Raw genomic sequence first — 13,753 nt, 5'->3', positions numbered from 1 at the left:
AATTTACACATATGTATTTTAGTTATAATCATATAATACATTAAATTTTGTATTTTGTTATTTTACTAAGCAATGAATCTGAAGCAAAAATTTGTTTGGAAATCATGGTAATACCTATACAACTTTTCATCATGTGAATAAGCACACATGTATTAAACTTTTCTGCTATTGTTGGGCTTTTAGATTGTTTCCAATTTTTTACTATGATTAATAATGTTATAATAAGCTTCTTTTACCAAAATCAATAGGTGTGTATATTCTGAATTTCTAGAATTGAAATTTCTAAATCTTAAAATTATATGAACTTCATACACTTTACATTCTTATTTCCAAATTGTTTTCCCCCCAAATTGTCTAAAAATATATGTCCTCAAGCAGTATGTGTCAGTTCAGTCACTCAGTCGTATCTGACTCTTTGCGACCCCATGAACCGCAGCATGCCAAGCTTCCCTGTTCATCACTAACTCCTAGAGCTTGCTCAAACTCATGTCCATAGAGTCAGTGATGCCGTCCAACCATCTCATCCTCTGATATACCCTTCTCTGTCAGCCTTCTTTTCCAGCATCGGGGTCTTTTCTAAAGAGTCAGTTCTTCACATCAGGTGGCCAAAGTATTGGAGCTTCGGCATCAGTCCTTCCAGTGAATATTCAGGATTGATTTCCTTTAGGATTGATTGGTTTGATCTCCTTGCAGTCCAAGGGACTCTCAAGAGTCTTCTCCAACAGCAGTGCTCAAAAGCATCAGTTCTTCAGCACTCAGCTTTCTTTATGGCCCAACTCTCACATCCATACATGACTACTGGAAAAACCATAGCTTTGACTAGATGGACCTTTGTCGGCAAAGTAATGTCTCTGCTTTATAATGTGCAGTCTAGGTTTTTCATAGCTTTTCTTCCAAGGAGCAAGTGTTTTTAATTTCATGGCTTCAGTCACCATCTGCAGTGATTTTGGAGCCCAAGAAACTAAAGTATGTCACTGTTTCCATTGTTTTTCCATCTATTTGCGAAGTGATGAGACTGCATGTCATGACCTTTGTTTTTTGAACATTGAGTTTTAAGCCTTTTTTCACTCTCCTCTTTCACTTTCATCAAGAGGCTCTTCGCTTTCTGCCATAAGGGTAATGTCATCTGCATATCTGTGATTATTGATGTTTCTCCAGGCAATGTTGATTCCAGCTTGTGCTCTTAACTAATGATGTATAGTATTCTTTCTTTTAGGAAACTCCTCATAGTTCATTGATCTTTTTTCTTACAGTCATCCATCCATTCATTTATTCATTCAAAAGATATTTAGTGGTGCTCTGCTCTGTGCTTGGCGCTGTTCTCAGTGATAGCATTTTGTGATATTGGACAAAGAGATAACTGATAAAGTTCCTGCTCTCACAGAGGGCTAGGGTGTGAATAAGGTCAGAGATGTGCCAGCACCAGACAGCATGAGCTTTCTGTACTATGGCGTGTAAGGACTTTGGATTTCATTTTTAAATGTAAGAAAAGCCATAAAGAAAATTTAGATAGAACTATGACAGGATCTTGTTTACAATTTTAAAAGATTATTCAGACTATTGGTACTGAATAGAACATAAGGAGATAAGAGAGGTATCCATTATCCTAAATCGCTATGCTTTTAGGGCAGAAAACGAGTGATTTGGGAAGGGGAGGTAGGGGTACAGGTGGTGAGATGTGGACTCTATTACCTGTAAAAGTGTTTTGTTTACATAATTATGTATATTAGCTTCTTATTTGTTACTTTGTTGGAGATACATTCCTGGTTGTCATTTAGCTTTTAAATTTGTATACAATTTTTGATGTACAGATACTTAACAATTCTATGTATCAAGTCAATTATTTTCAAACTTCATTATCCTCTCTTGCCCTGAAATTTTCCTTTCTCTCTCTCTCTCTCTTTTTTTTTTTTTTTTTTGCTTAAAGGGTTTATGAAACATGATATTAAAACTCTAATCCATCTTGCCACAGTTTTTTTCTGAGGCTTAAAAATCTAGTGACCAAAAATGTGCATGGCAGGTGCTCCCACATGCTAAAGTGGGATGGCTAAATTTTACTGCCTCAACACCACTGCAAAAGCATGACAAACACCAGTGTGTGGCCCTGAGCCAGCAGTAGAGAAAGCCCCTACAAGGACTGTCAGTGAAAAAAGCCAAAGGCGGGCGGCGGCTTTCTTTAGAGAGAGGTGTCTGCGCAGGTTCCACACCTACTCTGAAGGCGGGAATTGGTAGCTCTCTTTCCTTTCACCTCAAGCCCTGTTAGAGGCTTCTAGAAGGCCACTCTGAGAGCTTGATGTATAGTTGCCTGGCATTTGGGGACACAATGGACCAGAGTAAGACGGAAATCTCTTATGAACAGTGATCCATGGACTCAGAAAGCTGCATTTAGGATGTAATAGTGGACCAGAAGTGGTCATTGCTCAGGAGCGAGAGGTAGACAGGCACGGTTGTGCAGAGGTATTCAAAAGGGAACTTTTGACAGTGACCAATCCTCCTGGTTTGTTCAGGGCTGTTGAAGTTTTGGTGCTGAAAGTCTCATATCCTGGGAAACTCCTTAGTCCCAGCCTAACCAAGGTGGTTGGTCACCTTGTACAACTGCTCAAGAAGTTATGAAAAAAGAGGCAAAACAGCCCTCAGAAGAGGCTGAGGTAGAAGACAAGAACCAAGTCAGGAGACACTCTGCCTCTCCTGGGATCTGCTGTGAAAGCGATCCAGCAGAAGTATTTTAGGGTAAACCCCTCCTCACCTCCGGAAAACTTTTGCATAATAAGGATCCAACTTTAAACATATTCAACAGCCCCGGGGGAGTGAATAGCAGAGGAGCTCTCCCTGTCAAAACTTTCTGCCCCTTTTCACTCTTACTATTATGACTGATGTGACTAGAGAGACTTATTATCTAAATATGGTAGGACCTATCTGCCCAGGGCAGTTCTCAAGTGCATAGAGAGAAAAAAAAAAAAAAGAAAGAAAGAAATGGGGCTGATGTGCAGGTTTGCCAGGATGGCATGAGAAAGTATGAAAGTGATGTTGCCTCCCCTCTTGTGATGTCACAGTGAGTCACAGGGAGAGGAGGGTCTCATTGCATTCTTCTCCAGAAGCCAGTTGTTCAAGGGTGCATTTGTCACTTTCTAGCTCCTGCCGTCTGTGGGGTCGCACAGAGTCAGACACGACTGAAGCAACTTAGCAGCAGCTCTTCTTTTCTGGTTTGTATACTAAGCTCTGTTTAGAGTTATCTTTGATTCTTTGCTGATTTCTATGGAAATATGCTGTTTCAGTTACTGGAGTTTCATTGTATGTATTCACATACACATGTACTTACATGTAGGCTTTAAGAAGCTCTTTAGAAAAATTCTTACAAATTGTCAATACCCAGCCCATTGGGATTCTAACAGCTTGTATTAAAATACATTAACCTGAGGAGACTTTACATTTTAAGAAGTGCAGTCTTTCCAGACTGTCTGGGTTTGAATGATGACTTTGCCACTTGTAAGTTATGTGGCCACCAGCAGGCTGTTAACTACTCAAGGCTGTTCCCTCATTTACAAGATAGGGCTACTAATCATCCCTACCTCAGAGAGTTGTGGTGAGAGTTAAAATGAGTTAATAAACGTAAAAAACTTAGAAAAGTGTGTACCATGTAGTTAATGTCATATTTGCTATGTCATCATCATCAAGAGACAAAGTATGTATGGTTGCTTTATGCAGTGTCACTTTAGCTAAGCTGGAACTGTGCTTTGGGCTTCCCAAGTGACTCAGTGGGTAAAGAATCTGCCTGCAATGCAGGAGACACAAGAGACTTGGGTTTGATCCCTAGGTTGCGAAGATCCCCTGGAGGAGGGCATGGCAACCCACTCCAGTATTCTTGCCTGGAGAATCGCATGGACAGAGGAGCCTGGTGGGCTACAGACCATAGGATTGCAAAGAGTTGGACACGACTGAAGTGACTTAGCACAGCACTTTGATTCTCTTAAGAGAAATATCTGAAGGGAAGAAATGAAGCAGCATCCGGACCTAAGTTCCACCAGTTAACGCTAGATCTCCTCCTCCAGCTCTCAGAATCAGCTTCATGTGCCAGGGTCACCACGGTGAAGGGTCCCAGTTACCCTCTAGATCACCCATGTCACTGAGGCTGGAGGTGATAAGAGAAAGAAAAAAACAGCAATTTCCCATCTTTCCCTGCTCTCCCCACCTTAGACCGTCTTTCTTTCCCATTTGCCAACTCTGCTGACATGAGGTCAGAACCAGATGCAGAATTCTACATTGATTTCTCAACTGGTTACCACAGTCATGTAAGGTCTAGTCTTTGAAAAAAAAATCCCTTACTCTCATTACTCGTAATGGTTCTGCCCCACTGCCAGAAAACCAAATGGTAAAATCTCTCTCCATTTATTCAATTTTTAAAAATACTTCTCAGTAAAATATTATAGTTTTCATTGTGCACACTTTACACATTTATTGGTAGGCTTATTCTTAGCTACTGTATGTCTTTTGTTGACACTGAGAATGGGATCCTTTGTTTTCCATATCCTGTCTTCCAATAGGTAAACTTAGAGAAATTAATGAATTTTGTATATTTTATGTGGTATCTAGGCACTTTCACAAACTCTTATCAGTTCTAGAAGTTTATTCAGGTACTCTTTACACCACTTAGGAAAAGAGAAAGTACTGAAAGTATGATAACTATACCCTTCACCCTCAGGCACATTTCAGCCTGTTCCACAATAACCCCTTTTTGTTCCTTTCCCATTCTTCTTTTTCAACCTGGCAGGAAGCATTTCTCTCTCCCTGGTCCTTCACCAAAAATCTCAAGTTTTTCTCAGTTGTTCTTTGGAAATTAGTGTTTATAAAACTCTCCCATGATATCCCCCTGCTGAGAAATAAAAAGCAAGTACCCTCCAGACTTCCCAGTTTTTCTGTGTTTTACCCAGCCCTTGGAATGGGTTATCCAGTTCAGCCCACATTAAAAGGCCCTTGGTGTTTCTTTTCAGTCAGTGATAATCAGATCAAATTGCAGACTTGAAATGTAAATGACCCCAAATCTGAATGAACTTACCCCTGGTGAAATTTCAGACCTACAGAAAATTGAGTCTGCTTCACTCGGAATATCCAGTGCTGAGCCAAAAGCCAAGAAAACTGAAAAGGGGACAAAGATTAAATAAGCAAATCATAAACACTTAAGAAAAGGAATAAGTTTCCTCAGTCTATGAGTCTGTTAAAAATTCAGTTCTTAATGACCAGAACACAATAGCACTGCTTACATAAAAAGGACTATTCTTCATCCACAGCTCTTCTTAGCTGAATCACTGAATCACACAACACAAATCATACATTAAAATGCTGCAAGCAAAAAAAAAAAAAAAAAGAATAAATGGTTTTGCTGAATGAAAATACTGTGCTTCCTTTAAAAAAGAAGGAAAAGTCTGTCTATTCACTGGGATCATTGTGTCCAAATCAGGCCCACAACCTCTTGTTGTATGGTTGCAGGCTAGAATTGGTTTTCCATTTATATTTTTTAATTGTTGAAAAAGAAAAAAAATCAAATGAAGAATCGTATTTTATGACATGTGAAAATTATATGAAATTCAGATATTGATATTATTATAAGATAAGCTGATTCATATTAAAAATTCTAAGAGTTTATTTGGGAGTAAAAATTGATTTAAATGGGGCATTGCCAAACCAGAAGTGGGTAGGACAGCTCTGCTGACAGGAACTCAGGAGAGATTTTTATAGAGCAATGCGGAAGCAAAGAAAGGAAATTATTGATTGGTACAGCTTGAAGCCTGGTTGGCTGCTTGTGGTTGGTTGGCTTTAGGTTTCAATTTCTTATGTTTGTGGCGTTTATAGGCTTAGATTTTGGTTTGCTTATGTAGGCAGTCCCAGAATTAGACCTACCTCAGCCTAATGGCCTCCTTGCTTAATTAATTTAACAGTGTCCATAAATACAATTTTATTGGAACACAGCTGCCCATTTATTTACACATTGCCCATGGCTAGTTTCAAATTACAACCAGAGTTGAGTTGTTAAAACAGAGTGTGACCTAAAATGCTTATTATCTGGTCCTTTACAGAAGCAGTTTTCTGACCCCTGATTAGACTAGTTTCAAAACCTCAGCACTATTGATATTTTGAACCACTCCTTAACCACCCCTCCATCCTTTATCAGAAAACATCTCTCGACATCACCAAATGTCCACTGAGGGGCAAAAATCCTTCCTGGTTGAAAACTGTCATGGGCGAAGCTCACTGGGGACTGGGGTGAAGGGAATAAGATGGAATCTAGGTGACAAAGTCTTGTACCTACCTCGTGGATTAGAGCTCCCAGCACAGAACCACCACACCCCAACTTGGCAGATTGTGTGCAGAAGTACTGCCCACAGCCCTGCAATTCAAGATGGCAATAGCACACTGTGTACAGAGAGGCTACGCCCAGCGTTTCAGGTTGAAGCACTGTGGCCAACACAACTACAAGGACCCATAAGCACTCCATCCATAGTGGAGAATCTCCCTCTGTGGTGGAGGACCCTATGTAGAAGCCCCTCCAAAATCTGGTAAGGGACAGAGTGTACTCCAGAGCCAAGTCCGTACCTTTCCATTCTTTTCCTTAAATTGAAGCCTAATTGCTGTACAGAATTTTGTTGTTTTCTGCCAAATATCAACATGAATCAGACATAGCTTTCCTTTGCTTCTGAAAGGAGCTTGGTCTCATTCTATTTTCTCTATTGACACTGGGCCAAAGAACCCTTGTTGGGGTCTAACGCAAACCCAGATAGGTCAGTAACAGAACCACTGCTTTAAATGATGAAAACACCAGCCCAGGAATCATCACAAGCCTAAAAGGAAGGTTGTGAAATGACAAGAAGGAGGAAGGGAAGGGAAAGAAAAAAGCAGATGTTACTTTATTCCTTGCTGAGCTTTTAAAATACTATTTTACATGCGTTCCCAAACATGAACCCCCCTCCCATCTCCCTCTACATGGGAATGCATGTACACCTGTGGTGGATTCATGTCAATGTATGGCAAAACCAATACAGTATTGTAAAGTAAAATAAAGTAAAAATAAAAATTTAAAAATAAATAAATACATTGTGAAAAGTACCTAGAAAAAAAATACTATTTTAAAAATAATTTTATTCATTTATTTATTCTTGGCTGTGTTGGGTCTTTGTTCTTGTGTTGGCTTTTCTCTGGTTGATTGGAGTTGGGGCAACTCTCTAGTTGTGGTGCCCAGGCTTCTCTTGGCAAGGCTTCTCCTGTTTTGGAACACAGGTTCTACAATGCATGGGCTTCAGCAGTTGTGGAGCATGAGCTCAGTAGTTGTGGGTCCCAAGCCCTAGAGCACAGGCTCAACAGTTGTGGCACACAGTCTTATTTGCTCCTCAGCATGTGGGATCTCCCTGGACCAGGGATCAAACCCACGTCTACTGCATTGGCAGGTAGATTCTTTAGCACTGAGCCACCAGGGAAGCCCTCAATACTATTTTTAATTTTAAGACTTTTCAAGCAAAAAAATGTATAATAGTATTTAAAAATACAACTCATATGGATTCTAGGTATGCAGGGATTGTCAAGATATCAGCCTTCCTTTAGCAGCCCCATTATACCACATAATGCAGCATTTCCTACTGGAAAAGATTATTTGCATGTTAATCTTCTGATAAACTTTCAGTTGCATACTGAAGATGCTGCACATTTATTTTACTATAGGCCCTGGGCCTTATTTCTTTAGGTTCCAGAAAGTTCTATGATGAAAGAGAATTTCTTTGGTCCCCTCAATAAAAATTCACTCTGTGGAGAGCCTTTTTCCTCAGAATTATTTTTGGTTTAACCTTGTTGAAACTTTCATGACTTTAGCCTCTGGACTTTACCCTTGCTGTGACCTCAAAGACTAGCTTATCACCTTGCCCTAAAAGTCCCAGATTGAATTTAGCCTGGCATTTCTGGAAAGCATCCAGTGGGCTCAGTAGCAACCTGTTTCCCTGATGGCTAAGAGCCTCCTGAGGGGGAACTCATGCTGATGAAAATAGGTGTCAGACACAGGGGACTTAGCCAGGAACACCTGAAAGAACAGAAGACTGTGAACCCAGCAAGCTGTCTGCCACGTACATTTGTTTCTGAGTCCAGTCCCCACTTGACTTGTGTCCATAAAACACACCTGGAAGAGCTACTGCCCTAAATCATCATAAAGCACTGGGCATTTGTCTATCTAAATAACAAATTGTGACACCTGAAAAGGGTTAAATTTTCTATTGTAATTTTCAAAAAGCTAGAAGCATAACTCATGCCAATATAATGAGCATGTGTCAAATTTTTAATTCAATTATGAAGGAACTAACATCCATTTGCAAAAGCTGTTTCAAAATAGAACATTAGAAACTAATAGAGTAGATCCTCACTACTCACAGATTCCATAGTTGCAAATTTGTCTGCTCACTAAAATTGATTTGTAATCCCCAAATCAATCCTTGCACCACTTTTGTCATCATTTGCTGAGCGTTCAAAGACATACAGAGGTCTTGTTAGGGGAGGCAAAAAATTCCAGCCTCCCAACACGTAAGTTCCCAGCCAAGGTCAAACAAATACATGCTCTGCCTTCTTGTTTCAGTTCTCATATTGTAAACAAATGTCTTTTTGGAGGTCTATTTATTGCCACATTTTTTGCATTTTTGTATTTTTCTTGGTGACTTTATTGTTCAGATTAAGTCCTGCATATATTGTTAGGATTCTATCTATTACTTCTAAACTCAAGAAAGCTGTGATACACCTCACAGAGAAATTTTGTTTGTTACATAAGTTTTGATGGGGCATGAGTTGTAGTGCTGTTGAGTGTGAGTTCAATGCTAAAGAATCAAGAGCATACATTAAATGAGTTGCCTTTAAATAGAAACACTTTGATACAAATCGATTAAATATTGATTAATTGATTAAATGTGACCAAAAGCTTGAAGGAACCTAACCATATATTTCCTCTTGGAGCAATGGTTCAGTATTCACTAACTCAGAATTCACAGTGATTTTATAGAATATAAGTGCTACAAACAATGAGCATAAACAGTATATGTATACTCAGAGAAAAAGAATGCTGGAATAAACTGAAAAGTTAGATTTTAAAAACTGATCAATGACTACCAGGGCAATAAAACTTTTCTACTAGACAGAAATCATTGGCAGTTTATCAATCTTCTATATGTTAACATCCAACTTTACATTGTCTAAGACTTAATCAATAGTAAAAAGAAAATAAAGTTATAGTCCCTTGAGCACCAGGTGACCCTTAATCAGGCTTGGTAGACAATACTCTAGAGTACAGGGTTTCTCAGTCTCAGCACAGTTGACACTGACACGTTGGGCCAGAAAATTTGGATAACTGTTGTGGGTGTGTATTCTGTAGGCTGTATGATGTTCTGCAGAACTTTTGCCTTTACCCTCTGGACACCAATAGCACCTCCCCTCCCAGTCATCAGTTCAGTTCAGTTCAGTTGCTCAGTCATGCCTGACTCTTTGTGACCCCATGGACTACAGCATGCCAGGCCTCCCTGTCCATCACCAACTCCTGGAGTTTACTCAAGCTCATGACCATTGAGTCGGTGATGCCATCCAACCATTTCATCCTCTGTCGTCCCCTTCTCCTCCTGCCTTCAATCTTTCCCAGCCTTGGGGTGTTTTCAAATGAGCCAGTTCTTTGCAAAAGATGGCCAAAGTATTGGAGTTGAGCTTCAGCATCAGTCCTTCCAATGAATATTCAGGGCTGATTTCCTTTAGGATGGACTGGTTGGATCTCCTTGCTGTCCAAGGGACTCTCAAGAGTCTCTTCTCCAACTCAGTCATCTTTATAATCCAACTCTCACATCCATACTTGACTACTGGAAAAACCATAGCTTTGACTAGACGGACCTTTGTTGGCAAAGTGATGTCTCTGCTTTTTAATATGCTGTTGTCGGACATGACTGAGTGACTTCACTTCTTACTTTCATGCATTGGAGAAGGAAATGGCAACCACTCCAGTGATCTTGCCTAGAGAATCCCAAGGATGGGGGAGTCTGGTGGGCTGCAGTCTATGGGGTCCCACAGAGTCGGACATGACTAAAGCAACTTAGCAACAGCAGCAGCAGGTTGGTCATAGCTTTTCTTTCAAGGAACAAGCATCTTTTAATTTACATGGCTAAAGTCACCATCTGCAGTAATTTTGGAGGCCAAAAAAATAAAGTCTCTCACTGTTTCCACTGTTTCCGCATCTATTTGCCATGAAGTGATGGGACCAGATGCCATGATCTTAGTTTTCTGAATGCTGAGTTTTAAGCCAATTTTTTCACTCTCCTCTTTCACTTTCATCAAGAGGCTCTTTAGTTCTTCTAAAATTAATAGTGTTTCCAGATATTGCCAAATGACCTTTGGGGACAAAATTTCCATGGTTGAGTATCACTAGTCTAGTATGATTTTGAAAGAGTACACAGTTATGTTTTTGCCTTTATTTCTAAGTTTTAGATTTTTTTTCTTTATACATTCATTAAAAGAGACAGAAAGATACACTTTTCCCTTGAAAAACATGTGTTTGAAATCTTCAAAATTTGTAGTCACATATATAATACTTCACTAGTTACATGCTGTTTCACCCATGGTGGTAAATGAAGCACAGTGTCAAGAACACAGAAGACATTCAATAAACATTTCCAGTGGGAAGTCTGAAATTTGAAGATTCCAGGATCTCAGCCTGAGGTGAAGCACAGTATTTGCGGTTGGAGAGGACAGGTACCTGTGGAGAGACAGTCTTACTGAAGCTAATTATTATTGCCCACAGGAGAGAGATGACTGTCATTTCCTGAAAAGACAGGAGGGCTCCAATCTGAAAAGGGATGAGCTCCTGAATAAGCTGAAAAGTCCAGTCGGAACTGCAACTTCATTTACAGAAACAAGTTGTTAAGGCCTGGGAGATTAGGTCCCAGGGATGGCTCTATGAAGGTCGTATGGTCTTCCAGGGATCAGAATTTGGAGACACAATGGGTATAATTCCTGGCTCCTCACTGATTGACTGAGCCTCTCAGTGCTTGATTTCTCCATGTATGAAATGGAAATAATAATAGCACTGCTATGAGCTGAATTGTTTCCTCCAAAAGTTATATGTTGACATCATCATGCCCAATGTGATTGTGTTAGAAGATAAGGCCTTTAGGAGATACTTAGGCTTAGATGATGTCATAAGGGTGAGGCCCTTATGACAGGATTAGTGCCCTTAAAGAAGAGATACCAGAGAACTTGCTTGTCCTCCCTATCCAAATGCACCAAAGAAAGGTGAAGTGAGGACAGAGGGAGAAGGTAGCTGTCTGCAACCTAAGGAGAGAGCTCTCATCAGACAACAACCCTGATAGCACCTTGAGTCGGTACTCACAGCATCTAGAACTGTGAGAGATATTTTCTTGTTGTTTAAAGCACCCCGTCTATTGTATTTTGTTATGGCAGTCTGCATTAAAACAAGTGTCAACCTCATAGAGTTATTGTAAGGATTAAATGAGAAATATATGCACATTTCCTAGCACAGTATCTAAGAATTCTCTATATCTTATTCAAATGGCAAATATAAGAGCTCTCTACATTTTAACCAACAAAGAGAGCTTGAAATGACAGTGGATAGAGATTGACTTGGAATTGGCCTCTATACACAATATCCCTTTCCTGTTTTGGATCCAATGATACATTTACAATAGCAGAAGTTGATATTTTTTACTAATTTACTTTGAAATTTGAACTGTGAAGCAATACAGGTCCCAATGTGCAATTTGTTTATTTTTATAGTTACCAATTTCTGCAACTACCAAAAACATATCAGGCCCAATCTATCAGTTCAGTTCAGTCGCTCAGTCATGTCCGACTCTTTGTGACCCCATGAATCGGAGCACGCCAGGCTTCCCCGTCCATCACCAACTCCCGGAGTTCACTCAGACATGAAAAGAAAAGAAGCGAAAAGCAAAGGAGAAAAGGAAAGATATAAGCATCTGAATGCAGAGTTCCAAAGAATAGCAAAAAGAGATAAGAAAGCCTTCCTCAGCGATCAATGCAAAGAAATAGAGGAAAACAACAGAATGGGAAAGACTACAGATCTCTTCAAGAAAATTAGAGACACCAAGGGAACTTTCATGCAAAGATGGGCCCAATCTATAACAATATATAAATAATAATCCATTGTTGCCTTTTTGAAGGGGTGCTGCATGTTGTATTACATTTATGCCACATCCAATAAAGTACTAAATAGAGCAACAATATTATATGACTTGACAGAGTTCACCTTTGTGCAGAAAGTGAGGAGTTAGGGCCTCTGTGCAAACAACATAGAGTTTGAAAGTGAAAAGCGAAAGTGTTAGTCACTCAGTTGTATCTGACTCTTTGCAACCCCATGGATTGTTGCCAGCCAGGTTTCTCTGCCCATGGGGTTCTCCAGGCAAGAATACTGGAGTAGGTTGTCATGCCCTCCTCTAGGGGATCTTCCCGACCCAGGGATTAAACCCCAGTATCTTGTATTACAGGCAGATTCTTTACTGTATGAACCATTGAGCCATACTCAAATCCCAAAAGTCTGAGACTAAACTTGGCAAGTTTTGTGTCAAATAGTTGTGTGATTTATACATAGCAGGATATGGATTAATGATCCAGTGTGAACATCATGTTTTTATAATAGGGACATTTTCTGCTTTCTTTCATGGTGGTTTATCTCACTGTCAATACCTGATAAATATTTAAGCCTTATTTATTTCATCTGCTCTTTCTACTCTCAGGTCCTTTAAGTATAATGACAATCTCCTTCCATGTTTCTGTGAAAATGGCCAGAAAATAATTCTGAAAACAAATATTATTCTTGGCTATGATTAGAACTTCAGTCAATAAAGAACAGGCTAAAGTTAAAATGAAGGATAATTTTGAATGGACAGGGAAAAGCATTGTAAGAAACATGCCAGATATTTTGAAGATTTCGCTGATTAGAAGCTCAGAAGAAACTTGGTCCCAGTAAACACTTTGTTTGGGTAAGTGTATGAAAAAAAAAGTTCCTTTGTTTATAATGTCTGGATAGTAAACATTTCTGATTTAGAACATTAAGACAAATGTTTAAACATCTTGGTGTATACAAAATGGCCTTTTGTTTGGGATAATTGATGAACTGTAATAATTTTTGCAAAACATTTCCAGTGTTACTTTAATAAGAAAGAGTTTATAGAAGTGTAGCAGTAGAGTGTAGCCCTGAGGTCTAGATAAAATGAAGGTCAACTGACCTGGGGTTCCAGGTCTCCTCCCTATTAACCTCAGAATACTTGTGCTGGCTGTGCTGGATGGACAGAGGATCATGGTCGTGGACATGAGCTTGGGAAGTTTTCTCTTGCCCTTTTCTCTTCCAGAGCTAAGTCACAGAGCTTATAAGTGACCTTCTGAAGTACTCTCCTTGTGGCCTTGGAAAGATGTACAGGGACAAAGAGAAAAGTTAGTCCCTTAAGCCAATAGCAACTTAGTCAATGAAGCATGTAGGAATTTTACCCTATAGCCCAAGATGTGCAAGAATGGCATTTTATTTATTCAAATTCAATCTCTGTCTTGATGGATCAGAGCTATTGGGAAATTCAGTGTCAGGATTATTAGGCCCACTCGCCAGGGTCATGGGAAGGTCTTGGGGATCTTGCACAGCGAAGAACATTTCAAAGGATGAGAAGTAGTCAGAAGTTCAGCCCTTCTTCATTATGTGCGTTAGTAAAGCCCACATTTCCTTTGAAGT

The 13,753-nt window shown here is 39.6% G+C and overlaps 1 long non-coding RNA gene across 1 annotated transcript in view; it reads left to right on the top strand.

Moving 5' to 3' along the window:
* The first annotated feature begins 3,100 nt into the window (after nt 1–3,100).
* LOC138425380 (uncharacterized) overlaps nt 3,101–13,753 on the top strand; it is a 35,952-nt gene continuing 25,299 nt past the window's right edge. The window contains exon 1 of the long non-coding RNA XR_011251193.1: nt 3,101–3,203. This is a non-coding gene — a long non-coding RNA (uncharacterized lncRNA). The remainder of the gene's footprint in view (nt 3,204–13,753) is intronic.

The sequence above is a fragment of the Ovis canadensis genome, chromosome 1 (assembly GCF_042477335.2).
Source record: "Ovis canadensis isolate MfBH-ARS-UI-01 breed Bighorn chromosome 1, ARS-UI_OviCan_v2, whole genome shotgun sequence".
In the NCBI taxonomy this organism is placed as follows: Eukaryota; Metazoa; Chordata; class Mammalia; order Artiodactyla; family Bovidae; genus Ovis; species Ovis canadensis.
This window is presented reverse-complemented; position numbering and strand designations above follow the sequence as displayed.